Raw genomic sequence first — 15,547 nt, 5'->3', positions numbered from 1 at the left:
TTAACAGATCATGTATAAGGAAAGTATGATTTATTCAGAAATATGTTTTACCATTTGAATATTCACCTGAAGATCAATTTAAAGTGTATATATCCAGAACATTATAATGTTTTTCTGAATTTTTAGAATGATGGCTTTTTTTTAATGTTACATACTATGCAATATAGAATAGTACCAATTTAAAAGTAAAAATACATCTAATATCCCACCACTGAAAATGCAACCATTAATATTTTTGTATATAAATACATGGGGTGATAAGTATGAATATATAAAATGGGATCATAAAACATGCTCATAAAAATGTCAACTATCCTCAAAATAATCTATAAATTTAGTATAATTTCAATCAAAAATCTCCATTGGTTTATTCCTGGAACTAGCCAAATTTATTCTAAAAGTGTACGGAAGAATATATGCATGACAATAGCTAAGACAATCATGAATAAGTGAATAAGGAAATATACTTGTGATATTAGAAATCAAAGTATTTTATAAAACTATAATAACACAGTGTTCTATTTACAAATAAATTAAAATATAGGCTAGTGGAGCAGAATAAAGAGCTGATATCCAAGAATACAGAGCTTCAGTATATAAGGGTGAAAGGATTTAAACAATCAGTGTAAAAAAGTGGATTGTTTGATCTTAGATGGATTAAAAATCTATATATGATAAACAAAATTGTATGATTATCAGAATAAAATACAGGTTCACGAGGAGTTTCTTAACTAAATATTCAATTCACAAATCAGAAAGATTAGCAAACGTGACTATATCAAAATTTTAAACTTTGGGGGAAAAAAGGTGCTTAAACAAAGGAAAAAATATACATAACCGGTAAGGGATTAGCATCCAATTTCACAAATAAGTAGGGAAAAGAAAATAGGAATATTAAAACAAAAAACACAACCAAAAGATACAGAATTATCCCGAATAGATCGGTAGAAAACAAACAAACCAAAACATGTTTGTCTATGCAAGTGTTGGTGAAGATGTGGTGAAAGAAAAGTTCTCATAAACTTTGGAGAGTAACTTGACAGTAATTCGAGGTTCTTCATACCCTTCAAATTAGAAACTGTATTTCAAGGTGTAGTTACTAAAGAATTCTCACAACTATTTTGAATGCACAGACATGTTCAAATAGATTCACTGAAGCTTTATTCATAGTGAGAAAAGTTTGGAGCAACTCAAATACCCATAATAAGGGACATGAATTATTTCACTTATGAAACAATTTTTCATTAAATTAAATACTAATATTTGTCAAACTATGTTATAGACATTCATATATAATTAAACAAGACACAACAATGTATGACCTCAGTAAATAAACTGTGGTACATTCATATAATATCATACTATAAAATACTGTTATGCATAAAATAGATTAATACTAATACATAACAGGATTAGAACTTTGAAAATAATGTTGAGTGAAAAAGTCAGTTGCAGAATGTTATATATTATATGAAACATTAAAGGAACATTTAAAAACAAATACAACATGACATTTATATAGATAATGGATATATTAATATTTAATAAAGATATAAATCATGTTCTTGAAACTGACACATTTTATGATAATGGTAACTTCCTGAGAAAAGGAGGGGAACGAGATTGGTGAGGAGTACATGGAACAAATTAATTTTACCTTTAAGGCTTTATTTATTTAAAAAGAAAAACAATTTGTTGAAGCAGTTACAAAACAAGCTAACATCTGCATAATTTATTTGTTGATATATTAGTATATTGTATACATCTGTCAGCTATCACATATGAAACCACAGGGTCATATCAAATTGACAGTGTCTTAATATCTGAGCTGGTAGAGTACCTTTATTCTACAAAGGGTTCAGAGGTCCAAGGCCTTTCTATACGATTTCTCTGCCATTCTTGGCTTCCATCTTGTGCCAAAATAAGTGCTTCAGCTTCTGCCATCATATTTGCTTTCCAACCAGCAGGAGGAGGAAAGGAATAAAGAGGGCATGTTTCTTCTCATTAAGAGCACAACCCAGAAACTGCACATACCACTTATCTTTGTGGCTTGTTTGCTAGAGCTTAGCCACATGACCACCCTTTGTAAATGTCGTCTTTACTTGGGTGATCATGTGCCCAAGCTAATAATTTTATTATTATGTAAGAGGTCGAGAACAGTCATTGGGGACAACTCTCAATTTCTGCCATAAGTATTTATATGAATAATTGTTTCTTTTTAATAATCCACGTGGTTTTTCTATGTAGAAAATCATATTATTTGAAATTAAGTACAAGTGGCTTCTTCCCTTCCAATCTTTATGCGTATGTTCCCTTTCCTAGTTTTATTGCATTGGTAATGACTCAAGTGCACTGTTGAATAGGAGCAGTGGTGGTGTACAATTTTGTCATTCAATTCTTTTCAATGGGAACACATAAAATTTTACTGTTAAGTTGTTTCCAGTATCGTTTTTAAAGATTGCTCTATCTCTGTGGAGAATAGATTTCAGAAAGATGTGGCAGGAGTACAATCAGGAGATCAGTAAAGAGGTTACTTCAGAATTCCAAGTAAGAGACAGTGGTGGTTTAGACCAGAGAGTGGTTTAAACCAATTCTCGAGAATGGAGAGAATAGCTTGGATTCCAAATAGATTTTGATGAGGGTGGAGAGAAGCTCTTGGATTCAAGATAAATTTTAAAGATAGAACCAATAGTGTTTGCTGGTGGGTTACACTAGAATATACATGTGGAAAGTATGAGGAGAAAATAAGAATAAAGAATGATTTGTTTGTTGTGGCTTGAGAAACTGAGTAAATTGTGATACTATTATTTGAGATGGGAAGGACATGGGAAGAATCAGAGGGTGGGGAGGGAGGCATGAATTAAGAATTATGTTTTGTCCTAGTTATGTTTGAGATGACTATTAGAAATGAAAAGAGAGATGTCAAATCAGGATTTGGAAATTGGAGTCTGGCATTTAGGATAAGGTCTTGGTTAGATACATACATTATGAGTTTTCAGAGTGTATATGGTATTTAAATTTACAAAGTTGGATATTGGCATCACTGGAGTGAGCATAGAGAAAGAGTCAGAGGACTGAATCACTGAGGACTCCAGAACATAGAGATCCAGAAGAAAGAGAAAAATCCAGTGTGTGAAAACATAGAGCTACAATGAGGGAGGTAAAAACCAGGACAAGTGGGGTTCTGAATACTTGATCAACCAAGGCCAATGTTGCTTAGATGTAGAATAAAATAAAAATTGAGAGTAGAACTTTGGATTTGGCTGAATCGGGGTTATTCACTAGTTTAGAAATTTTTTTTTTTTTTTAGTGGAATACAGGAAATGGTAGCTTGATTAGATTCAAGGGAGAAAATAGAGGGCAGTTGGAAAGCGGAGACAGTGAGAATAAAGTACCTCTTCCAATAGTTATTGCAACAGAGGGAAAAGGAATTGAAGAGTTATCGGATGAAGGCAGATATTGGACCAAGGGAGTTTCTTTCTTCTTTTTAATAAATGGAAGACTCACAGTATGTTTCCACAATGAGAGTGGTCCAGCACAGAAAATTTGATAGGGTAGGAGAGAAAACAAGAGCAGAAACATTGATCTTAGGAAGATAAGAAGGACTTGAATTGGATACATATGGAAGGCTTGGCTTTAGAGAGGAACAGAACAGTTCTTTTCTTTGCAGCAAGGAAGACAGAATATATGGGTGTCAATGTGGAATACTGGATTCCGGGGTGAGAAAATAAGAACATTCTCTTCTGCTTGCCTTGGTTTTCCCAGGGAAATGAGATCCTCAGCTATGAGTGAAAAAAGGAGACGATGTAGAGGTGGGAGGAGAAAGGGGAAGGTGTAAAATACTCATCTTAGAGTGGGGAGGTGGTGTGGATTGAATGTGGAAATATGGAAGGACTACTGGGCAACACTGAGGGATCACTTGGGTTTGTGATAATAAATATAAAAGGAGACAATGCATGGCAACTGTTTTTCTTCAGATAGTTTCTGCTAGTCCCATACAGGTACAGAGCAGACTGAGAAAGTATTATGGGGAATGAAATTTGCTGACAATCAATCAGAGGTAGAGAGGGTTTAAGGAGTAGAATATGTATGCAGAGAAGTGATTAGTATGAGAGATAACATATCATGTGTCCTTCCTGATCACAACTTTCTCTTACCTCTTTGTAGGCGATCATTATCCTTTCATTTATAGTAATCACTTCCTTGCTTTTTAAAATAGCTTTATCATCTACCTGTGCACCCCTAAACAGTATAATTTAGTTTTGCTTGTTTTTGAACTTTCTATTAATAAAATTATATCATTTTATATTGCTGCCTTAATCTAGCATTGTTTTAGTCTTGTAAATATCATTCACATTTCGTATAGCTGTAGTTCATTCATTTACTATTGCTGTACAGTATTCAATTAAATGAAAATACCACAATCTGTTCTTACGTTGATAGCTATTTCAAAAAACTCTTTTAGCCTAAGAAAAAGCTTACTAAAAATGATGAGTTTATTTTCAACAATAATAAAACCAAGCCTACCTACAAAAATTGCATATCCTTCCAATAAAAGCAGAAAGAATATTACTAACCCCATAAGAGTATAGATACAAGTAAAGTATTCTGTATATCAAAAGTGTAGAATGAATATTTACATACGTGTTATTCTTTCTTTCTCACAATTGATTATTTCTAGTGAGAAAAGTATCTTTTCAAATGTATTTTGAAATGGCTTGAAAAGGATTTCTGAATACAGTAAGCTGTTACTGGGTTAAGCCTCACATCAAAGATCTCATAAGAAATCAGATAAATATTTTCAATAATGTATGATTGGAAACAACTGACCAAAAGTACCAACTTGTGTAATAAGATTGTGTTGAAGGTAGTTGAAGGCAGAACAGCACTCTGCATGACCAGTGGCACTTTATTTGTTTGATAGTCAAATATAGGATCGATTCTATTTCTTCTCCAACTAACTTCATTTAGCTATTATGTGACAGTAAAACTGATGCAATGTGCTCATTGCTGGGAATTGCTTGCCTGGTCAGCCATAACCTTTCCTCCTAAAGCTTCCCTGAGTGGAGAGAGATAATTTGCAAGTGAAAGGCATGTTAGAATCCTGGAAAGCAAACTAGCATTCACTTTCTAGGAAATACAGCACCCCTTTAACAAAATCCTTTTTCTTCTCTAAATCCTGGAAAAAATACATATGGTGATAGTAGCTGTTCTGAAAATTCAGTATTCTTTTTAGGTTGCTGTTTTTATTAGTTTGTTTCCTAGTAGTATAGTGGCTAAATTTTGAAGGGAGGAGGAAAATCAAAACTCAAATATATCAAGTTATGGTGAATTAGAAAAGCCTTCATGCCTGAACTACATACTGCCTATATATACTACTCACCAATAGAATAATCATAATAACAATAAGAATAATTATATAACATATACTGAGATGCCAGTTACCTCAGTAAATGCTTCATGTACTTTATAAAATTTAGTCTTCACAAAATGTTGGGAACTTACTTTATCCTCCCGTTAATATAGATATGGAAACGAAAGTTTATCTAATACAGTAAGGACCCAGTGATATTACAGAACAGGCAAAATGAACTCCAAGCTTGTGTCCTTGACCTCATTTTACGCTACTGCTCTACACTCCAAGTTCTAGTCAGTTTAATCTACTCCCTGCCTCCAGGGCGCCTCAAGTCCCTCACTCTCCCTAAACATACTTCCTTTCTGGAGCCACTTCTTTGCACATTCTCCAGACAGACTTCTTCCTGCCCAGCCTTCAGGACCTACCAGGTCCCACTTCTTCCATCGTCTCCCCTGACTAACCTAGCAACTATTGGTCTCTCCCTCCTCTTCACCTCTTCAACAATTAACCGGTAACTTACCACACAGTTTAGCCCTCCAATTGTTTTACGTATGCTAATTCTTTTCTACCAACTGGATAATCATTAGCTTGACCCGGATAATCTTTATGGCTTGTCACGCTTTACAGTCCTAAGAATAACATTGTCTATTTTCAACATATTCACCAAACATTCATTATGTTCCAATTCCCAGGCTCCACACTATGAACCTATAAAACTATAACATTTAATAAAACATGATTTCCACCCACAGGAGCTTAGTACTTACTGTAAAAAAATTTATATAAAAATAAATGCCAAGTAGGACACTTTATGTTACAGGGTCCCTTCATATGTGTGTATCATGGCATTTGGTCTCCTGGTAACACTTTGAGGAGTGTCTTCTCAAAGGAGCAAGCTAAAGTCCAGTGCTGGACTTTCTGGTTAAGCCAGAAAAGTAATGACAATAGTTCAGTAATAAAACAGAGCCCTAGTTCCTCTTCAAGGGGTATACATAGCAATCTGACACATATCTTTGAGTTGCTCTGCAGGAACTAAGACACCTCCGCGCCCCACCCCCCCACCAGGTAGAGAATGGTGACTACACGTTAACCACAAGCTTGTAGACTCCAGACTGTTTGGAACCAGAAGGTTGATGATTAAGATTCCTGAAACATCACCCTGTTACCTCACCACCAACCAGTCAGAAGAAACTCATGCATCCTGCAGCTCTCACCACAAGTGTAGCCTTAAAATTCTTCCCTGAAAGCCATCAGAGAGCTTGGGTCCTTTAAGCACAAGAAACCCATTCTCTTTGCTGGGCCCTGCAATAAACTCAGTACTTTCCTTCACCACAACCTGGTGTCAAATAATTGGCTTTGCTGCACTGTGGGCAAGTGGACCCAGGTTGGGTTCGGTATCAATAGCTGTAGCTGTTCATTCAACTTCTCTCTTCCTTTGTGTTTTAGTGCATGGTGACCTGGCTTCCAAATGTCAATGACTAGTGGATATTGGGTATAGCTCCAGTTATAAAGTTGGATAACTTTGAGACGTATTTTCTACTTTGGCTTTCAGACTTTCTCCAGCTGATCAAAGTGGTGGCTGACTTGATAACCCAACCTATATTTTCTGCCTTCCTTTCTTTCCCAATTCCACAATTTCTTTAACACCCAGATAAACCATTTGCAGGATCTCTCTTAAAATAGCTAAGACTTTAAAAAGAAGAGCTTATTTATAGTACATAAAAAGAATCTGTAAACAAGACCAGCATTTAATTTAATTTGAAAAAATGTTTCTTATATTTGACATATATGGTGTCATATTTTCTGTTCATCTCTTTTTAACTAGTTATCTGGAGACATGTAATAATGGGTCTTTTTCTCTCTGAAAAGCAGTCTCCTTAATATAGTAAAAATTTTGATGAACTTTCCTTCTCCATATTAAACAATTCTTTTGTATTTTATTTATGTATATATTTTTCCAGCCGTTTTTGTGGTTCTTCCATGAGGAGTCAGGTCATGGCTGTCTGTGCTTCTGGTCCACTTTGAAAACTTGGAAGAAATTCAATCAATCTAACTCTAGAGATCCACCAAACCAAAACATAGATGTGAAATTGTGGAGTTTTTAATCACATTATCCAGATGGTTTAACACTAAAATAATTAAATTCCTGGAAAGATTTGACAAGATATTAATGACTATATGAGATTTATCTCACATTTCCAAAAATGTTCCTTCTATACATATCAAAACTACAAACATATCAAATAAACTCTCACATACACGCAAAGACAGACACACACAGACTGACAAAGGGCCGTATAATCCTAGAAATACAAAGAGCACATGATCGGTGATTAGGTCTAAGTTTAGGTGTTTTGTCTGGTCTTTGAAGTTGAACTGTAGTACAACAATGTAGCCTCAAATACATTTTGGATTCAATTTTGTAATTCCTTTTCTTGCTAATTAGCAGTAAGATTTTGAATTCCTATTTAAAAATCAGGCTTTGTAAATGCCTAAGCCTCAATTGTATATGCAAATTCCACACATTTTCATACTGTGTGGAATAACTGCATATGCAAACAGGTAATTTGACAGTTAATGATTCATTTGCACGTGCAAACCCTCAATTTTAACATACAGATGCCAATTGATACATGTAAATAATATTCCATGTGGACCCTATTTGCCCAGTCTTTTTTCTCTTTGTAAAGAAACTAGCCTTTAAATATATTTTTTCCATTACAGAAAATCTGTTCATAATCTAGGAATTTTATCTTCAAGAAAACAAAATTTGATTATTTTAGTCTCAAACTTATTGGATTAGCAATACACACACACACACACACACACACACACACACACATATATATATATATATATATATACACACACACACACACATGTGATGGCTGTGTATGTTTGATTAAAAATATAAAATCATGATGCAGCTGATTCTGTTTATCGTTTTAACACTTTTCAACCTGAAATAACATAAAAGCTTTTTTTCTTCAAAAGACCAATAGTTAAAGGGTGTTGATTTATGTAAATCAATAATTTATCAACTTGCTGTCTTTCCTTGCTGCCAGCCAGATGCTTCTCACTTTGCTCAGCCAGACAATGTCAGCTGCAACACATAATGGCCTCTGCTTCGTGTAGAAATAAGAACATAAATATTTTAAAAATCCTGCTACAGGAAGTAAGGCGGGTTGGGGTGGGGGATGAGAGATTTTATTGGTTTATTGTGAGAGTAGAACAAGTCTACATATTTTATGGTTTGGTTTTATCAGGAGTGGAGGCAGGGACATCTCTTAGCCTGATTTTTATCTCCTAACAAGGCTGACAGACCAAAGTCTTTTCATAGCAATTTGTTGAAGACATCTGGTGAAGCTTTCTAGGGGATGAACACACTGCAGAGTGTTCCTCTGGCATCAGTTGGCATGGCAACCAGTAAAAGACTATTCAACATCAGTAGGTTTCAAAAAGGTTGAGGCCTAGTTGAAAATCCATTTGGGCTCCTACCTGCAAAATTCTTTTGAAAATGCACTAAATCTTTTCTTAGGGCTCTAGAGACTGAACCAATATGTACAAGAGTGGCACCTTCAATCTTAAATAATTTTCAAAACATGGGATTAATGATTCCAGTCACCAGAGGTATTACAGAAGACCTGGAATTACTGACACTGTGCTGGAGAGGATATTAGTAGAAATGTGGTTGTTGTTTCCCTTTGTGTCTTATCATTCAGGAAACAGAAGTGTTATTTTCATATTTCTATAAATTCTAAGTTAATAAGGCCAAATGAATGAAAGAAAATCTTCACGGGTTATTTTTAAAATCAAATATATTTATCCCAAAGAATTAAATATGATTTTTTAATGCTGAAACTAAATCATCTATTTTAAAATATTTGTGGCCTCAAGACATTTTAATATAGATTTTTTTTCAAAAAAAAATGTTACTATGTTATACTGGAATACCGTAGTTCAAGAGACACTTTTTATAACATTATTATAAGCCAGTTTAAGCAATTTGTTTTGCTGTCAATTAAGTGATAACTCTTTGAAAATCAAATAAATACTAAGTTTTTTGTTGATATACACACAATTTTCATAAACTCTAACAAAGCTAAAGTAACATTAACTAAAATAAAAAGTTCCCATGTTCTTTTATCCAAAATATTTGTATTGCATGGTAGATTTATAGCCACGGTTCTAAAATGAAATGAAGAAAAAGTGAAAGAAATTTCTAAAAACATGCCCTAAATATATATAAATGAGAAAAATAAATCTTAACATGATACATCATTGCCCTGACCATGAGTTAGAATTCAAGTATTTCATTTAAATTATCCATTCAACAGAGGGTAGTCATCAAACTTAATTTTTAAGTAAAGGGATGTTAATTATAATTTAATTAATAATGTTGGTCTTGAATGATTGGATTTCGATGGCCCATAAACCTTGTGCACTGGAACCCAATAACAACCACCACGACCATTGCCACAATTATTTAGAACAGATCTATACCAATGCCACATAATACAAGTGCTGTTCTCTAACCCCTCCCCTCCCAGACAGTGTAAGAATTAACAAGATGATCCAGGAAGCTCTGTTAGGTTGTTTGATATCAAGCCATGAGGCATATTCAAAGAGGAATTTATTTGTATAATATACAAATAATTGTGGTAACACTATATTACATTTTATTGCTTCAGTGGCAAAGGAAAACAGTGATTCACTCTGCTACAAGGGACAGGAAGCCAAAAGATCTGGTTGTTTATCCTGGTTCTAACCCTGATCTTCTGAATGAGAGGGAACCCTTTCCTTTTCCCAACATCTTAAATTTCCTCTCAGGAGAATGGGAGAAATCAGGTTACCCTTGCTGCTTTCATCGAATTGTGGTAAAGAAGGTAATTTTGTATGACAAGGTTTTGAAAAGTATAAAGTTCTAAAGTATAAATTGACATTGTCACTAATAAAGTCAGGCATGTATAAAATTGAAAATTTTGGATAAAAATATTTCACATAATTAAATAATACCATTTAATTTCTGAGGCACTTAGAAATTCAATACTTTCCTAGCTTCACCAGTGAGCACTGAAGAACTTTTTCTCCTGGGTCCAAAGACAAAAGATGTTTACTCAGCTCTCTCTTTTCTTCCCTTCCTTTCTCCCTCTCTCTCTCTCTCCCTCTCTCTCTCTCTCTCTCTCTCATCTCTAACTCCTTGAAAATTGCCTGGGTAACTACTACCTGCTCTGCCATGACTGCAACACTGCTAGAAAAGGAAAGTCTGCTCACTCTCCAAAGTCCATTGATGTGGGACCACTTCCCTTACAGTCGGCTGGAACACACTGCCAATATTCTGTTCAATACAAATGAAGAAACAAGGCTGAATGAAGTTAGGTAATTAATCCAAAATTATAACCGTCATGAAAGGACTTACCCTTGCTTCCATCTATCTCCAATGTTGTATGCATTTGAGCAAATCAGAAAAGCCAAAGAAGAGGCTCTTTCCTTCATATTTATTCAAATAAACAGTGAATGTTACCTATGGATCAATGAATAATTTATGAGTAATAGTCAAAGGAGGAAGCTGTTCTGAATTCTGGCCCTTAGACCCCTAAACTGACTATACAAAGCAAGTCTTAACAGCTCCCAGAATTCTAGTCCACTCTTCAGGCATTTAAGAGATGATAGGTCATTGCTGCTAGAAAGGCTACAAAACTCTCAAGTTAATGGCTGTTGATTAACAGTGGGGGTTGATCTGCACCCGTACCTTCTGCTGTGAATTTTGAAACCAAAAAACACTGGCAATAAATGGCACACAGAGCCTCGGTTCTTCTGCTCGGCCCCACTTCTCATTTTCCACCCCTTGATAATTGTGCTCCCCCTCCCGCCAGCAGATGCATTCTATTCCAACTTTTTGACACAAGACCTTCAATTCAGTGGATTGAGAGACAAAAGATAGGAAGAAATAGACAATCAGCATGACATATGAACGTAATTTAATGGACTAAAATTAAATTTTAGTTTACAACATATGTTGACTACATGGCCCCAGGGAACTGACATTTGTGCATCATGGCTTGCTAAACTTGTTGCAGACATGACTGCAAAGTTGGAGTTTATCTCCAAGATGCAGAAGTTCCAAAAACCAAGGGACTTCAACTAAACTTCCTTTGAATCATTTTCCACGATGCCAGGAATATCCTGTTACAAACCACAGTGGAGCTCACCAATTAAAGTTTGGGTAGAAGAGAAATTGATAATACATCCTAGTATCTATTCCATTAAATGTTAAGCCTTCAAATGTGTTATTTCATCATAGCTTCAACCACCATATGCACAGGACTAAGTGCTGAAGATTTATCTTGCACCGGAATCTACCCACCCTTCCCCCCATAATCTTTATTCCAGACAATAACAGTGTGATATATTTAGTTTTTAGCAATTTACCACCCATAAAATGCATATAGCCCATTTAGCTAAAAAACGGAAGGAGGAGGACAGAAGTCAGCATGGATCAAAAACACACCTAATAGATCAATAAATTGTAAAAAGGAGGGATATTACACTATGATAGTCTCAGAGTGAGTCAGGTACCAGCCCCTGGTCATATAAGAATATGGTGATTTCCTGGAGTTCCCTGGTGGCCTAGTGGTTAGGATTCCAGGCTTTCACTGCCCTAGCCCAGGTTCAATCCCTGGTCAGGGAACTGAGATCCCCGAAGCTGGGGCTGGACACACATGCACATGGGCAATCCAAAGAGAGAGGCCGGTGAATTCCCTGATGGTCCAGTAATTAAGGCTCCAAGTTTTCACTGCCAAGGGCCTGGGTTTGAACCAAGAAGATCTCCCAAGGTGTGTGACTCCACCAGAAACAAAAACAAAAACAAAACAAAACAAACAAAACAACAACAACAACAACAACAAAAAACCCAGAGAGGCCAGTGTTTCACAAACACGAAAGATGAAATGGCAATGAGACAGTTTACTCTTGCTGGAGAAAAATTATTATATTATGAATTAAATGAGATTTTGCTATCACCCCTGAAACATGCAAAGGCATACACTAAAGTGCACATTTAATGAAATATTCTGAGGTAATTTTTCATATTTGACTTAAAAGGTGCCCTGCCTCCCCATCAGTGGAACCATAACAATGATCTCAAATGGTTGCAGGAATAGAGCTTGATGAGGAGAGACAGCGTGGGGTGGTGGAGAAAGAAACCACTCAGGTGGACCTCCAACCCTAGTCTGTTGAGAACTCGCTGAGAGCCTGGGCAAGTCGGGTCATGGTCCTAAGGCTTAGTTTCACTGTTTATAGAAGTAGCTTGGAGATTCTGTCCATCTCTCTGAGCTTCTACATCATTGTTATGGTTGTTTTTCTTGTGGGGGTGGGGCAGGCTGAGTTCTTTTGCAGAGATTTGGAGCCATATTCATATTTCTCTTCAAATAATCATTTCTCAACTAAATAATTACCCATCAGTTGAACTGAGGGTCCTCTATTCTCCAACTTCAGAATATCTTATTCTAATGAAGTCATTAGCTTTAACTCATGTCGATCTTTGCTTTACAGCTGCAATTTTTTCTAAATGTTCAAGAGACCCTGGGTACCAAAAAATAACTTTTTCCTACCTCTTTTTCTTTTTGGTTAAAATTTTTTGCTTATTTGATTTATTTGTTCTAGAATATACATGGATTAATTTACTCAGCCAATAAAATCACACACACACAACAAATTAATTAGAATCTTCAATATTCTTATCACAAAAGTGAGGGAAAATCAGAGAGGCCTAAATTGGAAGTTAAATCCTGGGTGGGCCCCGGAATCTAACAATGAAGAATATGTTACTTTCACACTTTTATAAACTATGAACCACTGTTATCCAGCTTAGAGACTCATTGGAATTGGAGACTCAGAATTTAACCACTATCCTGAATGCCTTAAATTCCAATTAACAATACCAAGGTTGGGTTTCAAAGTATAGTTCTCTTGTTTTGTTTGCTGATAATTTTAAAATTTGAATTAGATTCTTCATACAGTCATACTCTTTAAACCCAGAGAACACATAAGAAAAAAATTAATAGGTTTTTACCTGACTTTGATCAACAAACATTTATTAGGTACAGAGTACATTATCATCATATCAAGTGCTGGGAATATAGAAGAAAATAAAACCATGGAATCTTCTTACATGGGGCTGTATGGAGGAGGGGCACCCACTGACTGCAGAGCAATGTCCCCAGTGCTAAGGGAGCATGAAATAAGAAGTGATCTGTTCTGTCTGAGAGGTCATGGAAAGGTTACCCAGAGGAAGTGCTGCAATCTAAAGGATGGATGGGCCTTAGTTGGATAGAAAAGGAGCAAGGGGAAAGGAATTCTAGGCAGAGGGAGAGGCAACTGACCAAAGAGCTGAAGCTCTGGGGAGAAGGAATATGAAGTAATCTGAAGATATATTCTAGAATATAAATTTAGAAAAATCATCTGTGACCTTATTGTTCAGGACTTTGGATGCCATGCATGGACTTTGAGATTTATTCCCTTAGAAAATGAGGAGTGTAGGTGAGAATAGTTCTAGTACCTCAAGGAAGAAGAGATGAATCAAGAGTTTCTCTCTGCCCTGCAAATTTGAAGTCTTCATGTGGAGGACAGGAACATTGGAGAAAGCAGTGGGAAGGGCATTAAAATAAAGCCCCAAGGATGGGGCTGGCTTGCATTCATTTCGTTCATGTAATGAGTGAACCCTAAGAGCTACATCTGAAATGATGAATAAGAATTGGCCCTGAGCCACATTTAATGTCTCTGGGTCTCAACCTCCTCATCTATAAAGAGAGGGCATAAGGCTGGCTCAGTGGTTCTCAAACTCAGCTGCCCATCAAAATCAGCTGGGGAGATTTTAACAATATCAATGCCTGGGATCAATATTAAATCAGTGTCTTTGGGTGGCTGGGGGGGTGCAGGATGGGAGAGTCGCCCACGTTGGTTGTTTAATGTTCCCCAGGTGATTCTAACGTGCAGCCAGGATTGAACACTACTGAATAAGATAATCTCTGAGGTCGTTTTTATTTGTGAAGTTGATATTCAAGACTAGCCCAGGGGTTTCCCTGGTGGTGCAGTGGTTGAGAGTCTGTCTACCGATGCAGGGGACACAGGTTCATGCCCCGGGCCGGGAAGATCCCACATGCCATGGAGCGGCTGGACCTGTGAGCCATGGACGCTAAGCCTGTGCATCCGGAGCCTGTGCTCCGCAACGGGAGAGGTCACAACAGTGAGAGGCCCGCGTACCACAACAACAATAAAAAATTTTAAAAATAAATAACTAAATAAAAAGAGTAGCCCAAGTAGAAATTGCAAAAAACAGATAACCTGTTCATCGATGTCTTCCATACTGTGAGCACTTCCCGTTCCTGCACCTGAAATCCAGTGTCCTCGTGCTCCCCAGGAAGTCCCACTAAGATGCTTACTTGTATCATGGAAAAGTCTACTACTGAAGATTTCAGTCCATTGCCAATAAAAAAATATGCCTGGATGACATGTAATCTATCAGAGAGTGGTCTCTGCTGAGAAGCTGTCTCTTTGATTAGTTTTTAACAAAGGTCTTTCTCAGTTTACTCCACTTCACCCTCCTCAATTTCAGGTAAACAACTCTCTTAACTAACCCTTAATTGCTCTGCCTTATCCCTGAGTATTTTGTGTGTAAAATTTTACATGCCTTCCATCCCCTTCATACATCTACCTCTTATTCAAATTGTATCCAGTTTTCCAAATCCAGTTCATGTACTATTTTTATGAAATCTGGCCAGACTTTGCTTTCCTGAATTTATATCACTATTCTCAAGTAATATTTGCATATCTCATGTATTTTATAACCAATTTTATACTTAATTATTCCCTCTCTGTGAGATCTCTTATTCTTGTCTAAACTGTTATTTACATATTCATCAATGTTTACCTTCTTTGGGAAGAATTAAATCGAAAAAAATTAAGAAATTAAATAGGAAAATTATATAGGATATTAAATTTAATTAAATAGGTATAGAGGGTGAAAGAATTGTTAATCTGCCAGGAGTTATAGAAATGTAACTTACAATCCATTCATTTATTTATTTGATGTATATTTATCAAGGACCTACAATCTACTGGTCTTATTTCAGGTGCTAGAGATTCTGAAAAATAAAAAACATCCTGGAGACATGGATATGTACTAAAGCT

Source organism: Mesoplodon densirostris, chromosome 3, assembly GCF_025265405.1.
Source record: "Mesoplodon densirostris isolate mMesDen1 chromosome 3, mMesDen1 primary haplotype, whole genome shotgun sequence".
Classification (NCBI taxonomy): Eukaryota; Metazoa; Chordata; class Mammalia; order Artiodactyla; family Ziphiidae; genus Mesoplodon; species Mesoplodon densirostris.
The sequence above is the reverse complement of the archived record's forward strand: the minus strand, read 5'-3'. Positions refer to the sequence as shown.